Source organism: Camelus bactrianus, chromosome 10 (genome assembly GCF_048773025.1).
Source record: "Camelus bactrianus isolate YW-2024 breed Bactrian camel chromosome 10, ASM4877302v1, whole genome shotgun sequence".
In the NCBI taxonomy this organism is placed as follows: domain Eukaryota; kingdom Metazoa; phylum Chordata; class Mammalia; order Artiodactyla; family Camelidae; genus Camelus; species Camelus bactrianus.
Window position 1 is genome coordinate 72,236,234 of NC_133548.1, and position 27,021 is coordinate 72,263,254.

A 27,021-nucleotide genomic window follows, 5' to 3' on the forward strand; every position below is an offset into this window, starting at 1 on the left:
TGGGTTATTTATTTTCTTCTTATTGAGTTGTATGAGCTGCTTATATATTCTGGAGATCAAGCCTTTGTCAGTTTCATTTGTAAAAATTTTCTCCCATTCTGTAGGTTGTCTTTTTGTTTTACTTATGGTTTCCTTTGCTGTGTAGAAGCTTATAAGTTTCATTAGGTCCCATTTGTTTGTTCTTGATTTTATTTCTTCTAGGATAAAATTTTTGAGATGTATGTCAGATAATGTTTTGCCTATATTTTCCTCTAGGAGGTTTATTGTATCTTGTTTTATGTTTAAGTCTTTGATCCATTTTGAGTTGATTTTTATGTATGGTGTAAGGGAGTGTTATAGCTTCATTGTTTTACATGCACCACAGAGCTTTTTCTTGACATTGCTTGCCTTTCATTTTGTCATGAGGTTTTTCATTTTGGTTGTGGCTAAAAATATTCTTAATATAGTAAATCTTTTCCATATGGGTTTTATCCTTGGCTTTATTCTTAGAAATACCTTCTTAAATGGAATAAAATTCTTTTCTGTAGGCTTTTGTATTCTCTAAAGTGGAGATGATAATAGTACTTGTGATAGGAGGTTAAGTTGAGTTAATATGAGCAAAGAGTTGTATTTGCTGCTACTAGTATTTTTTAATTCTTACATCATTATCTAATTTATCTTGTGGTCATTATGGTAGGAATAGAATTTATTTTTTCCAGGTGATTCTCTGAGTGTCCCAGCACAATTTATTAAATTCATACTTTCTCTCTGAATTGAAATCCCACCTGTACTAAGTACTTACATGTACTAGAGCCTCTTTCTGAGCTCATGGTTCCTGTCAATCTATCCTTTCTTACTCCAGCACTGTATCTTACGTATTATAAACATTTATTTAATATGTAACAGTGTGATTCTTTTTTCCTCTTTTTTTTTTCTTCCATCCCAAATTTTCTTGGCTAGTATTATGACTTTATTATTCCCGAATAATTCTAAAATATTTTAAGTTAAAAAAAATCAGATTGGAGTTGTCATGGGAATTTTTAGTAAGTTTTGAATTACTTTTGGGAGAACTTACATCTCTACAGAACTGCTCTCCTCCAAGCAGTGTGTTGCTGTCGCTACATTGACACCTCTGATTTTTACCCCTTAGTGCAGTCCTGTAGTTTTCTCCATTTAGAACATGGGCATTGTTTTTGAATTTATTCCAGGTTATTGTTTTTGTTAATTTTGTAAGTGAGAATTTTTTGCTGTTATACTTTTTAACTGCTTAAAACTGACACATAGAAAGGCAGACTGGTTTTGTAAATACTCATTTTGTAACTGGTCATTTAAAAATTGTAAGAATTAAGTACTTTTCCCAGAGCCCTTTTCTGTTTTTAAAAATTTGGTTCCAAGATGGTCAAACTGATCGTAGCTAAGCAGCACAGACAGGGAGACAGCTGGAGAGAGGGGGTGCGGCTTCTGTACAGACTGAGCAGGTTTGTGGCTGCCTTTGGATAGGAAAAGCCCTGAAAGAGGTTGTTAGACCAGGGCTGGCTTTGAATGCACTTGAAGGCCAGCTCTCCTGCCTTTAAGGTGAAGCCCAGTGGGCGTGGCAGGCAGATGCCACTTCACTGGTCCAGCCTGATCAAGGTCACTGGCTGCACAGAGCACCCTGTCGGTGAGAACTGGAGACCATCGCCGTGGGAAGTGCTCGATGGCAGGAGCACAGCGGGGGAGTGGGCAGCCTGTGTGTTAAGGGCTTTCCAGGCCTGGGAGTGGGAAGAGCAGACTCTGCAGCTGGAGCTGAGTTTGAATCCATCCTCTCCTGTTCACTGATCCTCTGACTTTTGTCAGGTTATATGGCCTCTTTGAACTCCTGTTTTCTTGTCTCTCAAAATAGGGGAATTACGGCCTGCTGCTAGTGTTTTAATCAGGTAAATGATTTGTGTCTATAAAATGCCACGTACAGAGACAGGCTCATTTGTACTGCTCAGTAAGAAATGAGCTCTTGTTTCTTCTTCTGCAATTCAGTGCTCGACAGGACACTGGGGGAAAGTCAGTTCCTAATTTGTATGTGATGCAAATAGGAACAAAATTAACGTCTTGCCTTTCCCTAGCAGTAGTCTTATTTCTTTGCTTCATTTACCTCTTTCCTCCTTTCCTTTCCCCTTCTACCTCCTCCACCAAAAGAGCCCGAGACTTTCTCAGAACACTTGATTCAAATTGGTTTTAAGGTTGGCTCATCCCCATGAAATGACAGTGACATAAACAATATCTGTACACATCCCAGACTTGATTGTATTTGATTTACACACACACACACACAAACCAGGCTACCTCCCACTTGCTGAGGGAGAAGGACCACCTTTTCTGAGTTTTCATTCACTGAGCGTGAGAGCAAAGCCTCTTAAGCAGACTTTTGCCTGGCTTCATGCGTGGTTTTTTATTGGATTTCTGCTGTGGCCAAAGAAATCTCCTAGTAGAAGAGAGGAAGTGGAGACATAGATATTCTGAGATATTGGTGTCATCATATTTGAGTTGGAAGGAACTTAAGACAGCATAGGGCCATAACTTTTTATGGGTGAGAATCCATGATGGTGTAACTTGGACTAGAACCTGGGTCTTCTGTCATCGTGTCCACGCGGATGAAGAGGCAACTGGGTAGGGGATTGCAGGGGCCCTTCTTGCTTGAGTTCCAGGGTCTTGCTAGTTTTCATTGCTCAACTGCCTTTAGTTTATATCCATGTGGCCTCTCATGGGAAGGTCACTCTATCCTGATAGATTGAGTTTCTAATCAGCAAAAAGCTCTGGACCCGCTCATATTTCCCAGAGTTTTTCTGCTGACCTGCTGACACTTTATAAATGAGACCTAAGAAACTACTGGATATAAAATTCCTATTATCATTTGCCCTCAAGTTCCATAGGTATGAGGTGCTGTCTCAGGCTGTCTAAGGCTAGATCTGAACAAAGATAGGGTCATAGGCTGTGCTGCTGGACCCTCCCCAGTGGAATGGGATTCCCACCTTAGTGTTTAGAATCAGGCAGACGTGAGTTTTAGAATTGAATGAGCCAATCCTCTCATTTGTTCCTAAAATGCTGATCGCATGGTTCTGTGCTGGTGCCTGGGTAGTTGATTACTGAGGGACTCGGCAGTGAGAATGGGGGTGGGGCCCCCTGGATCATAAAGCTTATATCACAGGATATGCTGTAAAAGACTGGGTGTGCAGTGGGTTTTTAGTAAATGTCCATTCCTTTCCTAATCCCCATTGATTATGTATCTTTATAGTAATATATGAACAATTTTCTCATTGCAGTTTAAATCTCTGTAATATTTAAAATATGTAGCTAGAACCAAAGTACGTGAAATAAAATTATTTGACTTTTATTTTCTTTTCAGTAAGCAAAACAAAACAATAGAAAAGAAAAAGTTTTGAAGGAGTAGAAATAATTTTATTTCCATGGAATCAAGTCCCTGTGTTAGGTTTTTTGGTTTTGTTGTTAAACAGTATATAAAATTCATAAGATTTTTGACTTCAGTGTTGATAGTTAAGTAAGAATAGTTTCTTTTTGTGGTTGTTTTTGATGAATTATTTGCACCAGATCATAGATGATGTGCATGTTTACATATTGGAAACGAGGAAACAGTGAAGACATACTACCTCCAATGCAGTCATTTTGTTACCGAGTCTAAGCATGGTTTGCTTGCCACATGACAGGCCAGTAAATCAGGAGATGAGGTGCTGGGGCAAGGAATAGTGACTTTATTTGGAAAGCCGGCAGACCCAGAAGATGGCAGACTGATGTCCTGGAGAATCATTTTCTCCAAGTCAGAATTCGGGGTCCTTTTATATTAAAAAGGGGAGGGGGTGTGGTTGGTTGGTACAAACTTGCTGTAGGAATTGTTTGTTCATGCAGCTGTCCCTGTGGGTCAGGTCATGGTGCCCCCGTAAAACCTCCAACAAAAGAAATGTTATTTGCTATTCTGCAAGTTGTTACATTTATCTAAGTGCACAAGTGTCAATATCCTTAAAGGTCAGAGCCTTGAGAATAGGCTCTCCTGTCTATTTCAGGCTAAAGGCAACATTGTTTTACAAAAGGTGCAGAACCAGCAAGGCTAAGCCTAGAAAACAGCACAGGGTTAAAGCCAAAGGAACAGACCTGACAGGAGTCAGATTTGTTCTTTCCTATTACAATTTCTTTTTCTACCTCATAAATAATTTCAGTAAGAAACAAGAGCAGTTTTGTATTTTTGCGTCTTAATAACCGGTAAGTGGGCTGACTGCGTTTTTGTGAGCAGGGATGCTGTGCGGGCCTTGGGGTCTCAGCAAACTCTTGTTGGGGGTGGTCAACCCTGCAACATGCCTGATGCCCCGTTAGTGTTGGTGAGGGTCCCCCTAGCCAGGGGCTCTCTTCAGGCACCAGCATATGGGCATTGACCTCTGGAGACCACTTTCTCAGCTGCAGGAAATTTTTTCAGGTACTGTGATTGAAAAATCACTCCAGCTGGGGATAATTTTAGGGGAAAAAGGAGAAGGGTTTTTGGAGTAGAAGAGAAGGGCAGAAAAACAGGGAGCCTGAGGGCTTTGCAGTGGGGCCTTGGGGGCGAGGACAGCAGGGGTGGGGAGGGCCTGGCTCCGGATCCAGCTCCTGCACCTGTTCCCGCACCCAAGCCACACAGCTTTTAGTTAGCCGGGGCTCTCTCCTGGCTGGATGTCACCTTGGTCACATCCTTGAGAACTGAAGGCAAGGGGTGGGCAGCACTCACCCAGGGGGTCACTGAGGACTTCGGTCAAGTCCACGGTGCCTTTTCTAGTCATGTGCCTTCACTTGTTCTTTATCTCAGGATCTGAGGAGCAGGACCAAGGAACTCAGGGAGAGATCCAGGAAGACATCCAACTGGGTTAAGAGAGGACAGACACAGTGACACGGGGAGTGAGGACTTTCACAGCAAAGTAAAATGACTTCACAACTACTGCATCAGAGGTGCCCGTGTGAGAGAACCCAAGCCTGTCTCAGAGTGCAGGGGACAAGTGGAAAGGAAAGGTAAAATTTCCACTGACAATTGAAGTTGTGTAAAATAGCCTGCTACTGTTGGTTGTATCACTTGAATGAACACAGGTGTATTTCTGTGGGCATTTATAGGTTCACTCAACCCTACCAGCCCCTCTTGCCCCATCGGGGATGGGCTTTCTCAAGCACAGTGCCCCTCCTGCTTGGGGGGGTGCCACACTGCGGGTCCTCGCCTGGGGCCGGGCTGCTGCAGGGCACTGAGTCCCCGAGGCACAGCCTGTGAGACACGACAGGAACATCTCTGCTCTTGACTGAGGGCCTCTTTTTTCTCTTGCAGTGTAGGAATGCCGGTGAATGAGTTAGAAGCATGCATCCAAGCCGTCTGTGTCCTCGCCATCCAGAAGCAGAGCCTGCAAGCTTCCGAATTTCTCCAGAATGCGGTTGCCATTCACCTTCAACAGGTGAGTGTGTGTCCTCTTGCAAGTGGAGGAATTACTGCAGTTTTCCTGGAACTTACTCACCACTAGTCCATCTGATTATTCTGTGCTAGGATTCAGTATGGCCTGCTAAAAACTCTGGAGTCAGATCTTGAAACCCTGATGAAGAGGGTTATTTATTTTATTTCCTTATATGATAGTCTTTTACTTTCAAATTTCAGAATTTTCGGTTCTTTCAGGATTTTTTGGGGGGGTTGGAGAAACAACTTTGCTCTCACCAGCTTTGCAACCTGTTGCTTTGTGCCTCTCACCTGTCTTCTGTCACTTGCGAGGTGGTTCCATTTGTGACCCTGTGCGGGTCGTTCGTGTTATAAAGCATGAAGTCTGTGAAAGTATAGTTCCTTTTACTCTGAAGGCATTCCACAAATACTGCTTAAATCTGGGTGTGGTTTTAAGAAGACAGAATCATTAGAACACGTACTTGCAGGTTGCTAGTGCAAAATCCCCAAATCGATAGTCTAGCTCAACATCTAAAATCTTTCTAACCTACCTTGGATTTGTATAGATAAGTGAGGCAGTTTGCTAAGAACACAAGACCAGGGTTAGAATACAGGCCGGTGTAGCTCAGCAGGTCCTCCCGAGCTGGCGCTGTGCCAGAGGGTCATACCGAGGGGAGAGGGCGGGTCCTGCCCTCCCTGAGCTGACAGTTTCATGGCAAAGACCTTCACCAGGTGAAGAACTTGAAGTTTCTTCTAAGAACAGTGGATTTGAAAAGAAAGGTCTTAAAAGCACGGGAGGGACACAATCCTATTTGTCTCAAGTAGGGGACAGTGGTGGGGGACCACTTGGGAGACTCGTGAGTCCAGGTGGGCAGTGTTGGTGGCTTCCACCTGAGTGGTGGGATGGTCAGTGGGAAAAAGCGAACAGATTGAAGGCATATTTAGATGGTAAAATGAAAGAATGAATGATGTCTGTGAGGGTAGGATGGAGTAAGGCCTAGGTTTTTTGGGTGGATTAATGAGGTAAATACTGTGCTCTTAGGAGGGAAAGCTGCAGAGGGAGTTCTGGGGGAAAAGTGATGAGTTCAGCTGTGGGTAAAATGAAAGACTGTTAGATGTGTGGTCTGGGAGCTCAGGTGAGAGCCAGTGGTGAGTAGGGGGAGGGAAGAGAGACTTTCAAATCATTTTGTCTTGTGAACATACAAAAAAGTATGAGTAGTACGACACTCACGCCTCTGCCTTCTGGATTTAAACCCATTAACATTTTGCTATATTGACTGCAGAGGTTCTTAATTTTTTAAATAGAAATAAAATAAATAGAAGCAACATAGTGGAATTAATGAACACCTTAGAGTTGATGTGTGTCCTTGTATGTCATTTTGATACCTCATCTGTTTGTAACCGTAATCTATAAAAAGGTAACTAGTTTAGCATAAGAGTTAAACAGAGAGACATGACACACACTGTTGGGGCTTGAAGCCAATCTTCTCAGGCAAATTATGCAGCCTCTCTGTGCCTTAGTTCCATCTTCTGTGACTGCCCCCGGGCCCCTCGTCACAGCTGATTTCCTAGACTAGATGTTGGGAGGGAGGCTGCTGTAGGGAGTGAGAAGTGGCAACTGCCAGGGACACTGAAGAGAGAGACAAAAACAGAGTAAAGCCGATAAACTGAGTACAAACAAAAACCCTCAAAAGAGAAAGAATCCCACGGTGTTTTGAGCCACTTAGCGTAAGGGAAACAAAACCATGTGGACGCAAAGCTCTTGAGCGTGTGAGTATTGTGGGTGGGAAGGTGTCATCAGGAGAGGGTTGAGAAAAGGCCTTTTGGTTTCCCTTGACGTTTCCAGTAAGGATAGACAGCAGAAGAAAACCCCCCGCTGCACAGTGGAAGCTGCTGTTTTCTGCGAAACTGAGCAAAGGGTGGAAAGCAGCCGTCAGCGGTGCTGGCACGTGAACAGACTTCTGGATTGGGTGGGGCACTTACTGTGACTTCCAGGAGACCTACTGGCTGGGGGCTGTGAGGCGGGCAGTAGGTTTGCAGGGTGACCCGGGCATAATCCCTGGCTCTGAGGCTGCTGGTCTGATTAGCAGACCTGGGCACACGCAGTCCTAATGGGGCAGCTCGGGATGTGGCCTGGGACACCTGCCATGCTGAGGGTGAGAGGAGGGCTCCCCTGAGGGGGTGTCCCTGCGGAGAGTGGAAACATCCACCTGCAGGGGCAGAATATCCTCTGAGCAGGGGCCAGATGCGCAGGCAAGACCAGCCTGAGCACGGAGGGTTCGGTGAGCCGGAAGTCATACAGTGGCCCGAGCAACCTTGTTCCTGAGAAACTGGAGGGAAAAGATGGTGAAAAGGCAGGCTAGGGACAGACCCTGTGGTGGGTCATGAGTGACAGGAAAGGACTGGTCAGGCGGGCACGAGAGAACCCTGTGGGCATCCCAGCTGGGGCGTCACGCCGGAGAGGAGGAGCAGAGTTACGGACTTTGCCACTTACTAGCTGCGTGACCTTGAGCAAGATCACCCCACCTCTGTCTATATATATCTTCACCTGTAAAGTAACAATGATAAGCTCATGTCATCAGAAGGCTTAGTTTAGCTCTGATCCTCGGTGTCCAGTCCTGTCAGTGCTGCCCTGCAAGGTTCTACAGCGGCTACTCTTGTCCTGAGATGGGAGGGCGTAGAGGGACATCTGTAGCGCCTGAGGGCAGGCGGGGGCTGCTTTAAAAACAGACATGTAGTCGCCTGCAGCTGCAGACCTGCAGGCAGTTTGGCTGATGGTTGTGGAGAGGGCTTTGGAGGACTTGGCATTGTCTTAAGACTTGCTTTCCCTTGGTGACCGGAATTGCCTTTGCAGATGAATGTTTAAGATTTGGGCTCCTGGCAGACCTGTTTTCAGAGATGGGTGTATATGTAACATATCGTATAAAATAAAATGCTTTTATTTAATGTGTGGGACTTTGCAGCTGCTGAGAACAGCTCTGTTGGCCTGGTCTCCACGGAGGACACTTGGGGTCCTCAGAGCGTGTGGGAGGGCAGGCAGCCCACAGTGCTGCTGTGGGGTGTTCTCCCCAGCATGGCACTCTGCTGAATTAACTCTTCTCCGAGTTTGGTTGCCAGATGAGCAGACAGCAAAGTAATGAGTTCTGGTGGGATGTTATAAATGACAGGAACAAAGAGGGACCCATAGTTTTTCTGGACTATGACATGCTTTTGGTTCTTGATTCAGTGTGTTCCATTGTGGAATTGATGAGTTGTGTCTGTTCTGGGTCTGATTTGGGCTAATCTGGAAACTTGGAAAGAAACTGACATGGAATTATTGCAGGTATCTTGTGCTTTAATAAGCCTTGTGCAAACATAAACACGGATGAAGCATACATTTGGATTTGGTGGTGTAGGGAAGAGTTTCTGCACATCACAGGGAAGGCAAGGCAGAATTCCTCTTCTTTGTGGGCAGGGATGTGGGTCCACCTGTCTTTTCTGTAGCAGTTTCAGAGAGCAGTTGATGGTAATTAACCAGCATTGACAAACGGTGGCACACATTGCATTTAAGAGCTGGCCGGCTGCAAACTTGTGTATTGGACAGGTGGGTTTCACAGGCAAGTGGTCAGGGGGATGGGAGAGAGATGGAGCCCAGGCCTGGGCACCCCAGCTTCAGATTTAAATCGCCATTTTCTCACCTTAGGACCTTGGACTAGAATGTAACCTCCCTCAGCCTGTTGGTGAATCTGTAAAATGGGTGTGATAATACTCGCTTCTTCCTGGGTTTGTTGTAAGTTGTAAACAGTATTATAACACACGTGAAGCACTTGACACATTGTTTGGCACTTAGCAGTGTTCACTGTGTGCGTCCGCCCTGCTTGGCGTGTGTCAGAGCCGTAAAGGCAGCATGTGTCTGTTGAGGACGCAGTGGTAGCCCCTTGGCTAGGTTGTGAATTCGGTGATTTCCTTTAATCCTTGTAACTCTGTGTGCCATGGGCAGTTATTTTCATGGACAGATGAGGAACCTCAGGGTAAAGAAGACTCTGTAATTTGCCCAAAGTCAGACCATAATTTCGGGTGCAGGGGCCTCGGTTCAGCATGGGCCTCTGGGCTTTCTGCCCTCTCTGTTCAGCACCAGAGCCAGATGCAGAGTCGGCTGTCTCCCAGGCCAGAATATCCAGCAGGCAGCAAGACACACTGGCCCTGTGCTGCTTGAGCAAAAACTCCGGAGGGGAGGCAGGTACTAAAGAGATAAACAAAAACAGATGACTGCAAACTGTGATCAGCTCTGAGCAGGAAAGGAACAGGCCTCGCCGTGCAGAGCTGGGAGCTTTCCTGTTGGGGCTGCTCTGGGGGCATTCATTTCAGCTAAACAAGCTCTGCTCCTGCACCAAGGCAGGAAGGCAGGGCGCGTGTGACCAGGTAGACTGGGCATCGTTGATCATACTCTTTCCCCGTTAAGCGGCAGCTGTCACGGGCACTTACCTGGTAAACATGTTGGCCATAAGCATCATGCACTTTGCTTGGTAGTTTTATTGGCCCCACCTTTGAGATGAGGTAACTAAAGCTGGGGAGTTTGCTGCATGCCTGTGATTACCTTGGAAACACCCCCACTGGTCTTTAAACCTAGACTGGTGTGGCTCTTATGTCCCAGCTCTGTGAATGGCATCATGTAGCTTCCCCCAAGTGGCTCAAATGACTGACATTGATTTTCTTAATTCGTAGGAAATGGTATGTGACAATAAGGGAAAACTGTAGTAAGGAATTGTTTGGAAAACTAGAAAAAAGCCCAATGCTTCCCCAGCTGGGGGAGCATACCCTGGGACCAGTGTCATCACCGCACTCACTGCCTGGCACCTCCTCCCTGCTGACCCTGTGTTCAGAAGCCACTCTGAGCCGTTGAAGACATTTTGCCTCATGACATTGTTGACGAGGATCTGCGACCTCTCTGTCCCCGGTTAACTCTCTTCAAAGCCATTTAAGTTTTTTGCAGGCTCCTCCGCTCAGATGTAAGAATAGCCTCTTTAAACTTCTTGATGCAGCTCCTTGATGAAGATCTTGTGAAGGAAACCTAGTCAAAACCTGGGGGGTATGCACATAGTGACTGTAACCTCAGCACTTTGTCAAGTTCAGAATCAGAGGGGTGGGAGACTCAGGAAAGGCTATTTTAAGGTAGAAAGAGGAAATTGAAAGGACGCAGGCTCTGTGAGACTGAAACATCTCAGTCCCAGCCAGCAAGGCACCTGCGTTCAGGATGCTGTGTGGGGAGTGCAGAGTTCTCACAAAGAAAGAAGAGGTGGGATGGGAAGGCAGGAAAGTCAGGTTCTTAACTGGGGAAGGAAAAAGAGGGGGCTGAAAACTTCTTGGTTGAACAAGAGGACTGTGATACGACGTATTAGGAGAGAAGGGTTTTGTGAGGACAGGCCTCGGGAGAACGCTCTCTGGGTGGGAAGTCACCACAACAGAGAACCGGGCAGACCCGAGGGCCCCTGCTGGGGGAGGGGCTGCCCGCCAAGCCCAACCCTGGGGGCTGCCTCTGTCCCTTAGCTGGGGCCTCAGAGCTACCTTTGCAGCCCAGTCCTGTGATGACAGGGAGAGCAAAGGCCTGGCTGAAGCTCGAGCCACATACACCTGCTCCTTGCATTTAACGGGGAGGGTGGGGTGGGCCTGAGGATGGCACTGGGTGGTGAGAAAGATGTTTCAGGTTTTCCCATGTGGGACCTGTGCACCTGCCAGTAGCTGCTGCAGATTTATCTCCCAGGCATTACAGCTCCTGTCACTCATCTTCTGTTTCTTCTGTTTCTTTTTTTTTAAGTATTTAAATTTAACTTCTCTTTCTTGTTTGGAGGGGTAGGTAATTAGGATTATTTATTTGTTAGTGGAGGCCCTGGGGCTTGAACCCAGGACCCCGTGCACGCTAAGCACGCACTCTGCCACTGGGCTGTACCACCCACCCAATCATCTTTTTCTTTTTGCTTCAGCTGCCAAGAATCTTAGAGCTGGATCTCTAGTTGGCCTTTAACACTTACCCCGACTTCGTGGCATGCATTTTTATGGCTTTACCTCCCCCTGGTTTCATTTAAGTATTGAATCCCCATTTTCTCTTCACTCTCACTTTTGTCTTTTTGTTGTCTATGGTGGTTAAATTTTGTTTAAAAAATTGTTTAATTTCTCTTTTAGCAGGACGCTGAAAATAAATGTGTAAACAGACTGTATCACACTTAACTGCTTTTATACATCCTAAGCTGCTAGTTATTTAAAAACAGTTGAATATTAAAGTGATGACATTTTAAAATTATTTTTTAATTTTCTGTAAAGGTATAGTTGATTTACAGTATTATATAAATTTCAGATGTACAATAGATTCACAATTTTTAATGTGCTCCATTTGCAGTTATTGTAAAATATTGGCTGTATTCCCTGTGTTGTACAGTACATCTTTGTAGCATGTTTATATTACATGCAGCCATTTGTATGAGAAAGTTGGGTAAGGCAGGCCGTCTGGAGCGGGGGCTGTGTCTGACCCAGGTTCACGGTCACTGTGCCGAGCATGGTGCCTGCTAGAGCCTAGGCCCCCCTGCTTGTCGGGGAGAGAGTGGAGGCAGTTCTCCCCAGCCCTGGCGCCACCCCTCCCCAGCCCTGGTGCCACCCTCTGAGTGGCAGTGAAAGCGCTGACTGACTGTGGATGTGCAGAGTGTTGTTCCAAGAGCTTTACAGGCATGTCTGGGTTTAATCCTTAAAGCCCTCCTATGAGGAATCATTTTATGTTTTTTTAATGTATAATAATACACTGTATTTTGAAAGACTTCAAACCTCTGGAAAATTTACAGGAGTTGCACAATGAACGCTTAGATACCCTTCACCTAAAAGGGCAGCATTTGTCCTTTTGTGTCTGGCTTATTCACTTAGTGTAATGTTTTCAAGGTTCATCCATTTTGTAGCCTGTATCAGTACTTTCTTTTGGCTTGATAATATTCTTTTTATTTTTTAATTTTTTGTTTTTTTTTGTCTTTTGGTTTTTAAAAAAATTTTTATTGAAGTATAGTCAGTTTACAGTGTTGTGTCCATTTCTCATGTACAGCACAACACTCAGTTATATAGGACCATATATACTCATTTTCATACTTTTTAAACATAAGTTACTATAGCATATTGAATATATTTCCCTGTGCTATACAGTATAAACTTTGTCTATTCTATGCATAGTAGTCGGTATCTGGAAATGTTGAACACCCAATTTATCCCTTCCCCCTCTTCCCCCCACTGGTAACCATAAGTTTGTTTTCTATGTCTGTGAGTCTGTTTCTATTCTGTACATAAGTTTGTCTTTTTTCTTTTTTTTTTTAGATTCCACATATATATGGTATTTTTCTTTCTCTTCCTGACTTACTTCACTTAGAATGACATTCATCAGGTCCATCTTATTGCTGCAAATGGCATTATTTTACTATTTTTTATGGCTGAGTAGTATCCCATTTGTAAATATACTGCAACTTCTTTATCCAATCATCTGTCAGTGGACATTTAGGTTGTTTCCATGTCTTGGCTATTGTCAATAATGCTGCTATGAACATTGGGGTGCATGTATCTTTTTAAATTAAGGGTCCCTCTGGAAATATGCCCAGGAATGGAATTGCTGGGTCATATGATAGGTCTATTTTTAGTCTTTTGAGGAATCTCCATACTGTTTTCCACAGTGGCTGCACCAAACTGCATTCCCACCAGCAGTGTAGGAGGGTTCTCTCTTCACACCCTCTTGTGGACTTTTGAATGATGGCCATTCTGACTGGTGTGAAATGAAACCTGATTGTAGTTTTGATTTGCAATTCCCTGATAATTAGTGATATTGAACATTTTTTCATGTGCCTAATGGCCATTTGTATGTCTTCATTGGAGAATTACTTGTTTAGTTCTGCCCATTTTTGGATTAGGTGGTTTGTTTTTTGTTATTAAGTTGTATGAGCCATTTATATATTCTGGGAATTAAGCCCGTGTCAGTCTCATCTTTTGCAAATATTTTCTCCCATTTTTGTAGTTTGTGTGTTTTGCTTATGGTTTCCTTTGCTGTGTAAATGCTTATGAGTTCAATTAGGTCCCATTTGTTTATTTTTGCTTTTTTTCTATTGCTTGGGTAGACTGTCCTAGGGGAACATTGCTGAGATGTATGTCAGAAAAGTTTTGCCTATTCTTTCTTCTAAGAGGTTTATAGTGTCTTGTCTTATATTTAAATCTTTAAGCCATTTGAATTTATTTTTGTGTATGGGTGTGAGGGAGTGTTCTAACTTCATTGATTTACATGCAGCTGTCCAGTTTTCCCCACGTTATTTGCTGAGGAGACTGTCTTTACTCCATTGTATGTTCTTGCCTCCTTCATCAAAGTTTAATTGACCAAAAGTTTGTGGGTTTATTTCTAGGCTCTCTATTCTGTTCCATTGATCCATATGTCTGTTTTGTACCAATACCATTGCTCTGTAGTATTGCCTGAAGACTGGGAGGGTTATTCCTCCAGCTTCATTCTTTTTCTTCAGTAATGCTTTGGTAATTCTCGGTCTTTTGTGGTTCCATATAAATTTTAGGGTTACTTGTAGTTTTGTGAAAAATGTCCTGCGTGATTTGATAGGGATCGCATTAAATCTATAAATTGCTTTGGGCAGTATGGCCATTTTAACAATATTAATTCTTTCAGAACAAGAACATGGGATATCCTTCCATTCCTTTAAGTCCTCTTTCGTTTCCTTAGTCAGTGTTTTGTAATTCTTTGCATATAATTCTTTCATGTCCTTGGTCAGATTTATTCCTAAATGTTTTATATTTTGAATGCAATTTTAAAAGGGACTATTACTTTCGTGTAAAGAAATGCCACTGATTTCTGTATGTTGATGTGTCCTGCTGCCTTGATGAGTAGTAGCTTTAATAGTTTTTGTGTGGAGCCTTTAGGGTTTTCTATATATAGTGTCATGTCATCCACATATAATGAGTTTTACCTCTTCTCTTCCAATTTGGATCCGTTTTCTTTCTTTTTCTCCTTTAATTGCTGTGGCTGGGAACTCCAATACTGTATTGGATAGAAGTGGTGAGAGTGGGCATCCTTGTCTTTTTCCAGATTATAGTGGAAAGGCTTTCAGCCCTCTTGTTAGAGTATTATGAAGACTGTAGGTTTGTCATGAATAGCTTTTATACTGTTGAGATATGTTCCCTGTATACCCACTTTAGTAAGACCATGGGTGCAGTGCGGTCAGTGGATTGGGAAGATGGCAGAGGCGGTAGCCTTGGAGGTGGCAGTGAGGGGAGGGGGACTACCCCTTGGGAGCCAGTCACTTGCTCCCCTCTCCCCCGCCGCCTGGCCTGGGGGCTGCCTCTGCTGCCCCAGGTCCGTCTTTAGGTCAGCCTGCTCCCTAGGGGCCTGTGCGATCCAGTTACGGAGCCATGGGGAGGATGAAAGCTGTGGCAGCTGTGGAGGTGGGATAAGAGGTGCTGCCATGTGTGAGCAGGAGGATTTGCGCCCAACTCCCTGTGGTCTGGCCTAGGGGCAGCCTCTGTTGCCCCATGTTCGCTGGAGGCACATCCCCAGGTCAGCCAGCTCCCGGGAACCTTGTGCGGTGAGGTCAGCGGGCAGCGGCAGCCACGGTGAGAGGGGGGCTGCCCTATGTGAGCCCCTGAATTTGTTCTCGTCTCCCAAGGCCTGGCTTGGGGGCGGCATCTGCTTCCCCCGCTTTGTGGGACGCATGTCTTGCAATATCTTTCTCTTAGGAGGCCTGCGCGGTGTGATCGAGGGTCGGGGGGCAGGGGGCCTGTCCCGGACGCTCCGCTTTGGTCATTTTGCTCCCATCTCCCCTGCGGCCTGGCCTGGTGCTGGCCTCTACTTCCCTAGGATCGCCGGACACAGGTTACAGGTCAGCCTGTTCTGGGAGGCAGGCGTGAAGTCTGTGCTGGGGCGGCTGCAGCAGGAAATAGGAGCAAATCCCCAGGTTAGCACGGGGCAGCCCCAATCCCGCCACCGCCGCTGCCACCCCCTGAGCACAGCGCGCCCGCCTCCCAGGAGCAGGCTGACTGGGAGGAGTGCACTCTGCGAAGCTGGGGTGGCCCGCCGCCAGGGAGAGGGGAGCAAGTCGACTGGCTCTCCCAGGGCAGCCCCCTCCCCGCCGCCTCTACCTCCACCGTAGCCCCCTGACCTCACAGCCCTGGCCTCACTTGAGCAGACTGACATGTAAGCCGAGTCCCGTGAACCTGGGGCAGCAGAAGCCGCCCCCAGGCCAGGCCGCTGGGGAGAGGAGAGCAAATGGACAGGGTCACAGGAGCATTCCTCCTGCACCCCCTGCCGCCATCCCCTGAGCGCACCATGCCCTCCCCCGGGCAGCAGACTGACAGGGAGACGTGCCCTCCTGGAAGCTGGGGCAGCAGAGGCCGCCCCCAGGCCAGGCTGCAGGGAAGATGGGAGCAAGTCGACTGTCTCTCGGGCTGCCTTCCTCCCTGCCGTTGTCGTCATCGTCGATGCTGCAGCCCTCGCATCCTCACTGCACTGCGCCTGCATCCCAGTTCCCAAGACGTGCATCCCGCGAATCTGGGGCAGAAGAGGCCGCCCCGAGACAGGCCACGGGGGAGACTGAAGTAAATCTACAGGCTTGCACAGGGCAGCCCCCCTAACCCACTGCCACCACCCCGTGACCTCACCGCGGCCGCCTCCCGGGAGCGGGCTGGCCTGGAGAGGTGCCTCCAGTGAAGCTGGAGCAGCAGAGGCTGCCCCAAGGCCATGCCCCAGGGGAGATGGGGGCAAATAGACCAGCTTGTCGGGGGCAGCACCCCTCTTCCCACTGTTGCCCCAGGTTCACAGGACACATTTCCAGGTAAGTTGGCTCCCAGGAGGTGGGCATGGTGCTGTTGGGGCAGCAGCAGCAGGAAGGCAGCGGCAGTGTAGGCAGGGGGTCTGCCCTGGGGGAGCAGGTGGACCCGCTCTCATCTCCCCTGTGGCATGTCCTGTGAATCTGTTTTGTAGAAGAGTTCAGTGCCCCATCCCCCTTTTTTTTTTTAAGATTCCACATGTGAGTGATATATGGTACATTCCTTTCTTTTTCTGACTCGATTTAGAATGATGATCTCTAGGTCCTTCCATGTTGCTGCAAATGACATTATTTTATTCTTTTTCATGACAGAGTAGTATTCCATTGTGTAAATACACCACATCTGCTCTATCCAGTCATCTGTTGCTACATTTAGGTTGCTTCCATGTCTTGGCTGTTCTATATAGTGACAATGTACTATGAACATTGGGGTGCAGGTATCTTTTCACATTAGCGTTCCCTCCGGACATATATCCAGGAGTGGGATTGCTGGGTCATATGATAAGTCTATTTTTAGTTTTTAAGTTTCCATACTGTTTTCCATAATGGCTGCACCAAACTACATTCTCACTAGCACTGTAGGAGGGTTTCCTTTTCTCCACACCCTCTCCAGCATTTATCATTCATAAACTTTCGAGTGATGGCCATTTTGCCTGGTGTCAGGTGATACCTCATTATAGTTTTGATTTGCATTTCATTTGATAATTGAGCATTTTTTCATCTGCCTATTGACCATTTGTTTGTCTTCATTGGAGAATGGCTTGTTTAAATGCTTTGCTCATTTTTGGATTGGGTTTTTTTAAAGTTGTATGAGCTGTTTATGTATTCTGGAAATTAAGCCTTTGTCAGTCACATCATTTGCAAATATTTTCTCCCATTCTATAAGTTGTTGTTTCATTTTGCTGTGCAATACTTACGAGTTTAACTACATCCCATTTGTTTATTTTTGCTCTTACTTCCATTGCCTGGGTAGACTGCCCTAGGAGAATGTTGCTAACATTTATGTCATCTTTTGCCCTTATTTTCTTCTAGGAGATTTATCATGTCTTGTCTTAAATATATTTAAGTCTTTAAGCCATTTTGAGTTTATTTTTGTGTATGGGGTGAGGGAGTATTCTAAGTTCATTGATTTACATGCTGCTGTCCATTTTACCCAACACCATTTGCTGAAGAGAGTGTCTTTTCTCTACTGTATATTCTTGTCTTCTTTGTCAAAGGTTAATTGACCATAGGTCTGTGGATTTATTTCTGGGCTCTCTATTCTGTTCCATAGATCCGTCTGTCTGTTTTTATGCCAGTACCATGCTGTTTTCTCTTTTTTGCTGTCTCAGCAGAAAACTGAATATGTTGATTTAGGCACTTGTCACATTGTGTCATAAAAATCTGTTTAAAAATCTGTGTCTGTAAGAAATCCTTTGGCTGCAAGTGACAAATTCCAACTGGCTTTTTGGATGAGGAAATTGCTTATGTCAAGGGATGAAAAGCTGGAAGGAAGTAGCCTCCAACTCAGAGTTCAAGAGGTGCAACCAAGGGAGAGGGGATGGAGTAGTTTTAAAATATGAAGGGAAACTCTTTTGCACACCTCTCTTCTAAAGGTAGAGTCTAAATCCCTGTCCTTGAGTGCACGTTCTTCTGGATCCTCATGGTCTTCATCTGTCTAATGGGGTAATAATCACACTCACCTCCTAGAGTTACTGTCAGTACAGTGAGATCAGGCAGGTGATGTGCCTCAGGGAAGACAGTGTTTCCAGGAATGTTGATGGTCATTCTGCACCAGCAAAGATTCAGCTGTTGGCCAAGTAAGTTTGGGAAGCTCTGAGTTAAGCTGGTTGGCTGTAGGATTTCTCAGAGCCTTGAATAAGCTAATCTTCATTGCACCTATCTAAGAAAGACGTATTACCAAGCGGTGTTTCTTTAGTATATTTGACCCTAGGGTCCTACTTTGGAGGGCATTTTATGGGTCTCTGTCCACTGCCTTAGCTCTGTGTTAGGGAAGCCACCTGTGGCCACCCCGTGTCCTGTGGTGGGTCCGTGGTTGGTACCTCTCCTATTTGAGATGCAGGGCAGACCCTCCGCCGTGAGTGGAGCCCTGCCTTTCCTGCTGCCTTGTGTGAATTCTGGGCTGAGTAGACTTAGCAGTGGCCTCACCTGTACCTCACTTGTCTCCCATAGTGCACAGGGGCTCATAGTCTCAAGGCTGCCCTGGGCATCTGGTGCCACGATGGCTGTGGAAAGGCACCCGGCAGGTGGTCCTGGGGGGCCCGGGCATGCACCATGCTCTTCTTACCACCTGGGCCTTGCAGCTCCATTTGTTACCAAAAGCCCCTGGAAAGTGAGCTCAAGGACGACATGAGCACCTTTAAGTAAAAGGAACCTTTAAAATCCACACGCCAAGTGAGGTGCTTCCTGAGTGGACCCCGTCACGGAGAACCCATCCTTAGCTTCCTTAGCTCCCAAGGTAGCTGATGGGAGTCAGGGTGGAAGAGGGCACTGACACAGACAGGATGGCACACAGCCACTCCCCGCCGTTCCTCCCAAGTTTCTGTTTTCCTACCCTAGAGAAAATAGCCATTTCTCCTGGCTTTGAGAATGTGATGCAGTGCCCTTTCTGTGATGGGTTTTGGCCTCCTTTGTCCCTGGCTGTCCCAGTGAGGCTGCTTTTTTTAAAAATTTTAATTTAATTTTGAAATATAGTCAGTTTTTTAATGTGTTAATTTCTGGTTTACAGCCTAGTGATTCAGTTATGCATATATATATATTCCTTTTCATATTGTTTTTCATTATGGGTTACTACAAGATACTGAATATAAATTTCCTGGGCTAACAACAAGTTTAGCTATTTTGTTTAATTTGTGTTTTGTTTTGTTTGTTTGTTTGTTTTGGTAGAGAGAGGCAATCAGGTCTGCTTGTTTGTTTATATATATATTTAGTTGCAGTACTGGAGATGGAACCCAGGACCTCGTGCATGCCAGGCACATACTCTAGCACTGAGTGATATCCTCCCCCATCCTCCCCCATATTTTCCTTTTTTAAAAGTATAGTCAGTTTACAATGTTGTGTCAGTTTGCAGTGTAATGTTTTAGTCATACATGTATGTACATATATTGACCTTAATGTTTTTTCATTATAGGTTACTACAACATATTGAATATAGTTCCCTGTGCTGTACAGTAGAAATTTGTCTATTTTGTATATAGTAGTTAGTATCTGCAAATCTCAAACTCCCAATTTGTCCCTTCCTGCCCCTTTCTCCCTCTGGTAACCATAAATTAGTTTTCTGTCAGTGAGTCTGTTTCTGTTTTGGGAGGCTCCTTCTTAAGGCAGAAAAGGCTGTGGGTGAGGGAAGGGAAGCCTGTTGGGCCGAGGGTTCAGACTCAGGGTTTATCTGTCCCAGCCCACAGCTTTGATACCAATAGTGTGGAGTTAGTTTGGGATTCCCAGGGCTGTTGGGCCATATTGGGATGAGCAGAGCCTCTGAGTGACAGTTCTTGGTCTATTCTGGGGACCATATGGAATCATTGATTCCTCTCCCCAGAGAAACACACCCAGACTGACGCAGACAGGGTAAAACCCCTTGGATTAGGGCACTGTGAGTCTGCTCTCTTCTCGTTTCCCTTTTGCGGTCCCTGTTTGGTGTTGCCTTCCTCCCCTTTACGGCTGCATTTGTGCCTGTGCCCAAGACAGTGACGACGATGAGACACAGGGATGACCAGTTCCTCCATTGTGATCCCCCATCCTGGTGGTGACAACATGGGTGACAGGGACCAGAGCATGAGCTTCCCTCATCCAGAGCCTGGATTGGGACAAATCAGGGCTGGAGGATGGGGGATGGGGAGGAGAGGAAATAGATGGGGAGGGAAGAGGGTAGGAGAGGATGGAGGGGGGGTGAGGAAAGAGACCCAAGAGGAGGGGGAGGGGAGGGGCAGGTGGGAGGGGAGGGGTAAGTGGGAGGCAAGGGCCAGAGGGAGCAAAGGTTCCTGACTGGGGCATTCAGGACAGGGTGACATGGGAATGATGCCTGGTGACTTAAGAGAGACATTGGCGGCCTGAAAGGGAGGGAGACAGAAAGCCGGGCTTTTCAATATGAGCATTCATGTCACTGTGACAGTGGTCATTTATCACACCCTGAATGGGAGCTCAGGGCCCAGTGCTGCCGCCAAAGGCCTCTGGGTAAAGTTTTACCTGAGTGTGAAAGGGTCTGGGGCCTGGCCGAGCAGCAGCTCCTGGCGCTTCCAGGGCTGCGGGGGTGGCCCCCTGGGGGCTGTATGTTTGGAGCAGAAGGACTTTGGCACCAGGAGAAGGGGATACAGGACAGGATGTCTGCAGCTGGGGGGCCCCTCCAGGCATCCCTGGCCATTGGGGGAAGGGGCTGCTTCATACAGGGGCCTGGAAAGACTTCCAGGCACTGAATCAGGGCCCTTCCCCCATTCAGTCTTGTGAGCCTGCCAAGTGGGGGACATATCTGGGCAAGTGATGTCACTGGTAGCAGTTCAAGTTTTTAGAAAAAGATATTATTTCATACTTACCACGTGTAGGTCATGTATAGTTTTTTAATGAGGGTGACCCTCCGTTTGCTGTCCGGGAACTCGGGTTTCCTGAGATGCCGGACGTAGCTCTTGGAAAGATGGACTGCGTTTATCTCCACTTACAAGTAAGGAAACGGGCAGGGAGGACAAAGTTCCAGAGGCCGGAGGCCACAGAGCCAGGGAGCGGGAGGGCCTGGGTCTGGAGGTAACTAGTCTGGTGCCTAAGTGTGCGCTCCCAACCACTCCCCTGTGCCGCCTGGAACCTGGAGGCGACACCAGTGTGATGAACATGTTTTCTGAACAGTGAACCAGGATGATGGGGGCCAAGGGGGTCACTGGTCTGTAGGTCCCAGTGCTTGAGACAGTGTGTGAAGAACTGAAAGATGGCTTGTAAGATTAGAGCCCCATGAGTGGCATGGGGCAGAGGCCCAGTTCTCCTGGAGCTTCCCCTGCCACCCCCCACCCCTGAGCCTCCCACTCCAGCCTTAATTGTCTCAGAGGAGCTGAGCAGGGAGTCTGTGAGGGGCTCGTGTTTGTGCCTTGCACAAAGGACATTAAGTGAACAGGGTCCCTCTCTGTTTTTCATGTCATTAATTGGTGACCTTCAGACTCTGAAATAGCATTTTTCCTCTCCCATCCCTGATTTCAGCATGCTTGGATATGTTAGGAATTTCTTAAATGAGATGGGGATATATGGGTAGTTAAAAACAGCCTTCTATTCTGCCCCAATTATGTATCGAATTATGTTACAATTATTCCCAAATAAACTTGCTGAGAATCTCAAAAGGGGAGGTCCTGGGAGATTCAGGAGAAAAGTGAAATAGGGCACCGTTTGGGGTGGTGGCCCTACGGCCTGCATGGGCTCTGAAACCCAGGCAGTGTGTGTGTGTGAGTCTGGGTGTCTGTGTCTGTGTTATCAATCCATTTGCCTTGCTTTGTCTGTTGGGCTTCATTGGCTCGGGCCTTGGCAGCTGTAGGAGGGCAACAAGAGGTCTTGTGCAGCCTCTGTGCCAAGGGATCTGCTAAGACGCCACCATTCCCCAGCCATGTGATTGAGGAGAAAGTCTTGGAGCCTCTTGGAGCCTCAGTTTCCTCCTCTGTAAAGAGGAGGTGATGCCGGTGGCTCTAGTCTCTAGTACCTGGCACCTGGGGGCTCTTGGGAAATGGGATGAGTCACCATTTTTACTGCTGTTAGCTCACCAGTTGGGTCCATCATGGTTATCGGCTTCTGTCAGGGGTGGGAACCTGCCCTTCCCTCTGGCTCTGACTCCCTCTGCCAAGCTGATCAGGCTCGGGGCTCATGCCTCCGTAAGGCTGCAGCCTTCCCTATAAGACTGACGACACTGCAGAGCACCTCCCCTGCCTGGCCCTGTGCAAATGCTCATTCAGTCTTGGGAGGGAGGCATGGACTCATTCAAGGTGTTTCTGCTAAAAAGTGGTTGAGTGGGATTCAGACCTTGGTGTGCCTCTGAGGCCACAGGCCCCAGGAGGTGACAGGGCGCCACTTGGTCCCCGGGCTAGCGGTGAAGTTTCCTCTGAGTGGTTTTCAGCCATTCATTTTATGCAAGGAGCCAGCCTCCCCTGTGGCTCTTAGGAAAGGTCTGGATTAATCTTTATTAGTAACTTATTCATAATTATTAATCATCAGGAGGCTACTGTTGTTGCGGGGCTCCGAGCTAGGCTGCCTCCATTCCTCTTCTCCCACGACTGCCACCCACAGCTGCTCCTGTTCCAGGCCTGGGGTGGGGGACGGGAGGTGTTCCCATCAAAGGACCCTTTCCCTCTCTATTAGGTGGGTAAGGTTGCCCACGGCTGTCAAGGCATTTTCAGCCAGACCTCAGAGCCTGCTGAGACCTTGCTGTGGGGTGAACTGTATCCCCCCCACAAAAGATGTTGGAATCCTAATCCCCAGGACCTGTTTCCAAATAGCGTCTTTGCAGGTAATCAAGTTGAAATGAGATCATTGTGTTGGGTGCTATCCGGTATGATTGTGTCCTTATAAATGGGGGAATGTGGTTTGCAGAGTCCCAGCTCCAGCATCAAAATCAGAGTATAGAAGAGGTTTGAAACTTACAAACAGTAGCTTAATAACTGACACACTATGTCAACAAAAATTTAATGTATATACAGGCTGCATTATTAGAAGTATAAAGCCTAGTTTGAGGGAGGTGATAATCACCTTTTATCTTGAACTGGTCAGATCCATTGTGTTCAGGTGTGTGTACAACAATTCTAACAGGATCTAGGCCCCCCTGGAGTCCACGTTGTTAAGTGTCTTAACCTGGGGAGGAGATTCAGAACCAAAGCAACATGAGGAACACATGATCAGAGGAACTAAGGCCTCAGAGGAATAAGCACTGTCCTCATGTCCCTCAGGCTGCAGGTGAGAGACAGAGGCAGCTCAGTCTGGATGGTTCTGGGTGGGCAACAGTGGGCCCCAGAAAGGCAGGTTCCAGCTTTGAGATAAAGGAGATTGTTCTCCTTAAAAAAGGAAAAAAAATAAAACATTTCTTCCCCTTGATGGTAGAAGCAATGCCTGCTTGTTACAGAGCACTTGGAACATACGGGTTACTGGGCTGTCAGCTGGGATGCAGGATAGAGACATTATCTTTTAGAGTTCTGGGTGCAAAGGGCTCGACCCCTCCATTCTGTGAGCCGAGGGCCCTCAAAGCACTTGCAGGAGATCTGCGCATTCCCCGCTGGCTTCTGTTCTCCGAGCCTCCCCAGATTAGACCCCTGCCCACGTGGCCCTGAGATTCAGCTTGCCTGGCATCAGTTCCCCCTGGGCCAGGCCCTCAAGGGTTCAGCTTCTAGTCCAGGTGCTTATCAAAGCATTTCTCCAAAGCCAGATTCTTTCCTCAGAGGAATTCTGGCTCCAGCTCTCAAGATAATTAAATTTTTTCCCCCTTGTTGCCTACGGGAAAGTTTAAAGAAGCAAATAAAAACCATTTGTAATTATACCTCCCAAAGATGACCACTGTTAACATTTTGTCCTTTTTCCCCCTGCACCAGTATATTCATTTTTAAGATCATTGGGATCATGGTGAATATGTAATTTTATATCTTGCTTCTCCTTACCCTCCTCACTTAGCACATGAGACTAACCTCATTTAAATTATCTTCATCAGTAGGAATTGGGGAGCCTTAAGGCTATAAGAGCATTACGGCTCTATTTTTACCGCTTTGAGCCTGCAAATGTGTAACATGCCATATATCTGAACATACGCATGCATAGGTGGCCTCCATTGTGCAAATACTTAACACACAGATCTGCATTTCTTTGAGAGTTTATGTAAATATTCTAAAGAAATAAACATGGGCTTTTGATTTCTTAAATTTTTTTCCAGGCTGAAACATACAGGCATTTTTATTTTGGAAAATACATCATGGGATGTTTTCAGTTTGGTGTATTTTTGTTGCTTATATTTAAGCCTTGGGAAATAACCTGTTGCATTTGTAAGCCTTTTACTTTTTTCCCGTTTTGTTATTGTTGTTTATTGCCAAAACCGCATTAAAAGTGCTTCAAACCTCTTGTTAAGTGTAGGGAAGGAGGACTACAACACTTCCCACCTCCCCAGCAAAGCTGTTTACAAGGCTGATATTGTCCTAAAAAACGATTTTCTAGGTTTTCATGAATCTGTATACATTTTTACACGTGTATTTTGTTCAGGCAAAGGACTGAACAGGGACTTATGATCATAGGTGGAACGAGCAATCTGGATGTCTGTTTGTAGCTAACCCTTCAAGTAACATCCTAAGGCTTGGGCTGTTTCTGGGTAAATTCTTTTTTTTTTTTTTTTTTTCATTCTAGGAGCTAGAATTCTGGAGGAAATAAGCGGGCAGGCTCTGCTAGCTGTACTTTTCTGTATTTCCAAGTTGAATTTTTAAATTTCTATGCTGACCTTTAATTTTTTGTCTTATTTTTCTTTTCTCCAATAACTTTCTGGTTTTTTTTTTTTTTTTTTAATTTTTATTGAAGTACAGCCAGTTACAATGTGTCAGTTTCTGGTGTGCAGCATAGTGTCCCAGTCGTGTATGTACATACATACATTCCTTTTCATATTCTTTTTCATTAAAGGTTGTTGCGGGATACGAAGTATAGTTCCTTGTGCTATACAGAAGATACTTTGTTTTTTAAAAAATCTATTTATATATATAGTGGCTAGCATTCATAAATCTCAACTCCCAAATTTATACCTTCCCACCCTCTTTCTCCCGGTAACCATAAGATTATTTATTATGTCTGCAAGTCTGTTTCTGTTTTGTAGATGAGTTCATTAGTGGCCTCCTTTTCTTTTTTTTAGATTCCACATATGAGTGATATCATGTGGGTTTTTTTCTTTCTCTTTCTGGCTAACTTCACTTAGAATGACGATCTCTAGGTCCACCCATGTTGCTGCACATGGCATCATTTGTTTATGGCTGAGTAATATTCCACTGTATAAATACACCGCAATGTCTTTATCCAGTCATCTGTGAGTGGACATTTAGGTTGTTTCCATGTCTTGGCTATTGTAAATAGTGCTGCTGTGAACATTGGGGTGCATGTATCTTTTTGAATTAGAGTTCCCTCCAGATATATGCCCAGGAGTGGGATTGCTGGATCATATGGTAAGTCTGCTTTTAGTTTTGTGAGGAATCTCCATACTATTTTCTATAATGACTGCACTGAACTGCATTCCCACCAGCAGTGTAGGGGGGTGTCCCTTTTCTCCACAGCCTCTCCAGCATTTGTCATTTGTGGACTTTTTAACAATGGCCATTCTGACTGGTGTGAAGGGATACCTCATTGTAGTTTTGATTTGCATTTCTCTCATAATTAGTGATATTGACCATTTTTTCATGTGCCTATTGGTCATTTATATGTTTTCATTGGAGAATTGTTTGTTTAGGTCCTCTGCCCATTTTTGGATTGGCTTGTTTGTTGTTTTATTATCAAGTTATATGAGCTATTTATATATTCTGGAAATTAAACCTTTGTCAGTCGCATCATTTGCTAATATTTTCTCCCATTCCGTAGGTTGTCATTTTGTTTTGCTTATGGTTTCCTTTGCTGTGCAAAAGCTTCTAAGTTTGATTAGGTCCCATGTGTTAATTTTTACTTTTTTTCTATTGCTTGGGTAGACTGCCCTAGGAGAAGATTGCTGAGTTTTATGTCAGAGAATGTTTTGCCTCCATTTTCTTCTGAGAGGTTTATAGTGTCTTGTCTTAGGTTTAAGTCTTTAAGCCATTTTGAGTTTATTTTTGTGTATGGTGTTCTAAATTCATTGGTATACATGCTGCTATCCAATTGGGTTTTTTCAAAATTGGCATATAGTCAGTTTACAGCAAGATTCAAGATCTCACAGTATACCCATGATAATATGTTAAGTATGCTCCTTTGTGCTGCGGGGTCTTTCTTTAAGCTGGCATGAAGCCTGGCATCATCTTCACCCTCTACCTCTCAACCTTGTGTCCCTGAAAAACTGTTCTCAGTCCAATTCCAGTGCTCCTCATAAATGAAGATTTCCATGGTCCCTGCAGGCTGACGTGGGCAGTTCCTCCTCTAAGAACCCTAGTAAAGCACATGTCACATTGTGCTGTACCTGTCCCCATGTCTGTCTCTCCTGTCAATGTCTCTATGAGGGCTAGGATCTGTCTTTGCCTTTATGGATCCAGGGCCAACTCCCGGCCTGGCTTTTATGGCTCAGTTTGTTGAATGAATGAAAGAATGAATTAGTTTGCTGGCAGAAAGAATAAAGTCAGAAGAGGATAATTTAAACAAATAAGATTAACATTACTGTGCAGGCATGACCAGGGCCCATATCATGTTTTAATTGCTTTCTCTACTGGGACGTGATCTAAGGAATGTTACAACAAGGAGTCCAAACAGCATGGAAACTTTACAGTGTGGCTTTCTTGTGGAGTCCATTCCCACAGGGCAAGTTGCACTCATGATGATCAAACAATTACTGAGTCTCCTCCTCATGCCAAGGAGGGTCTGAGGCGAGGCTCAACCCAAGAAACTTGGCCGTGGCACCAAACCAGAAGCACCATCTGATGGAGTCAGCAGGATTCATGGTAGAAAAGAAGTGGGCAGGAGCCCGAGGTCACAGAGAATTAGTAGCCGAGGTGGACGTAAACCCCAAACCTTCGAAGGCCTGTTTGCTGCTCTTCCCGTTGGTCCTTGTTGCTTTGCTTCATCTGTGTTGAATGAAATAGTGGTTTTTATGGGAAGATAAGTAAGGATTGGTGGCTGGCGCCCCTCCCCTCTTGCATCTACAGGTTGGCC

At 45.8% G+C, this 27,021-nt stretch overlaps 1 long non-coding RNA gene across 1 annotated transcript in view; it reads left to right on the top strand.

Moving 5' to 3' along the window:
• LOC105068438 (uncharacterized) overlaps positions 1-5,433 on the top strand; it is a 28,342-nt gene extending 22,909 nt beyond the window's left edge. Inside the window, exons 5-6 of the long non-coding RNA XR_006724648.2 lie at positions 4,805-5,004; positions 5,309-5,433. This is a non-coding gene — a long non-coding RNA (uncharacterized LOC105068438). The remainder of the gene's footprint in view (positions 1-4,804; positions 5,005-5,308) is intronic.
• Positions 5,434-27,021: the final 21,588 nt, after the last annotated feature.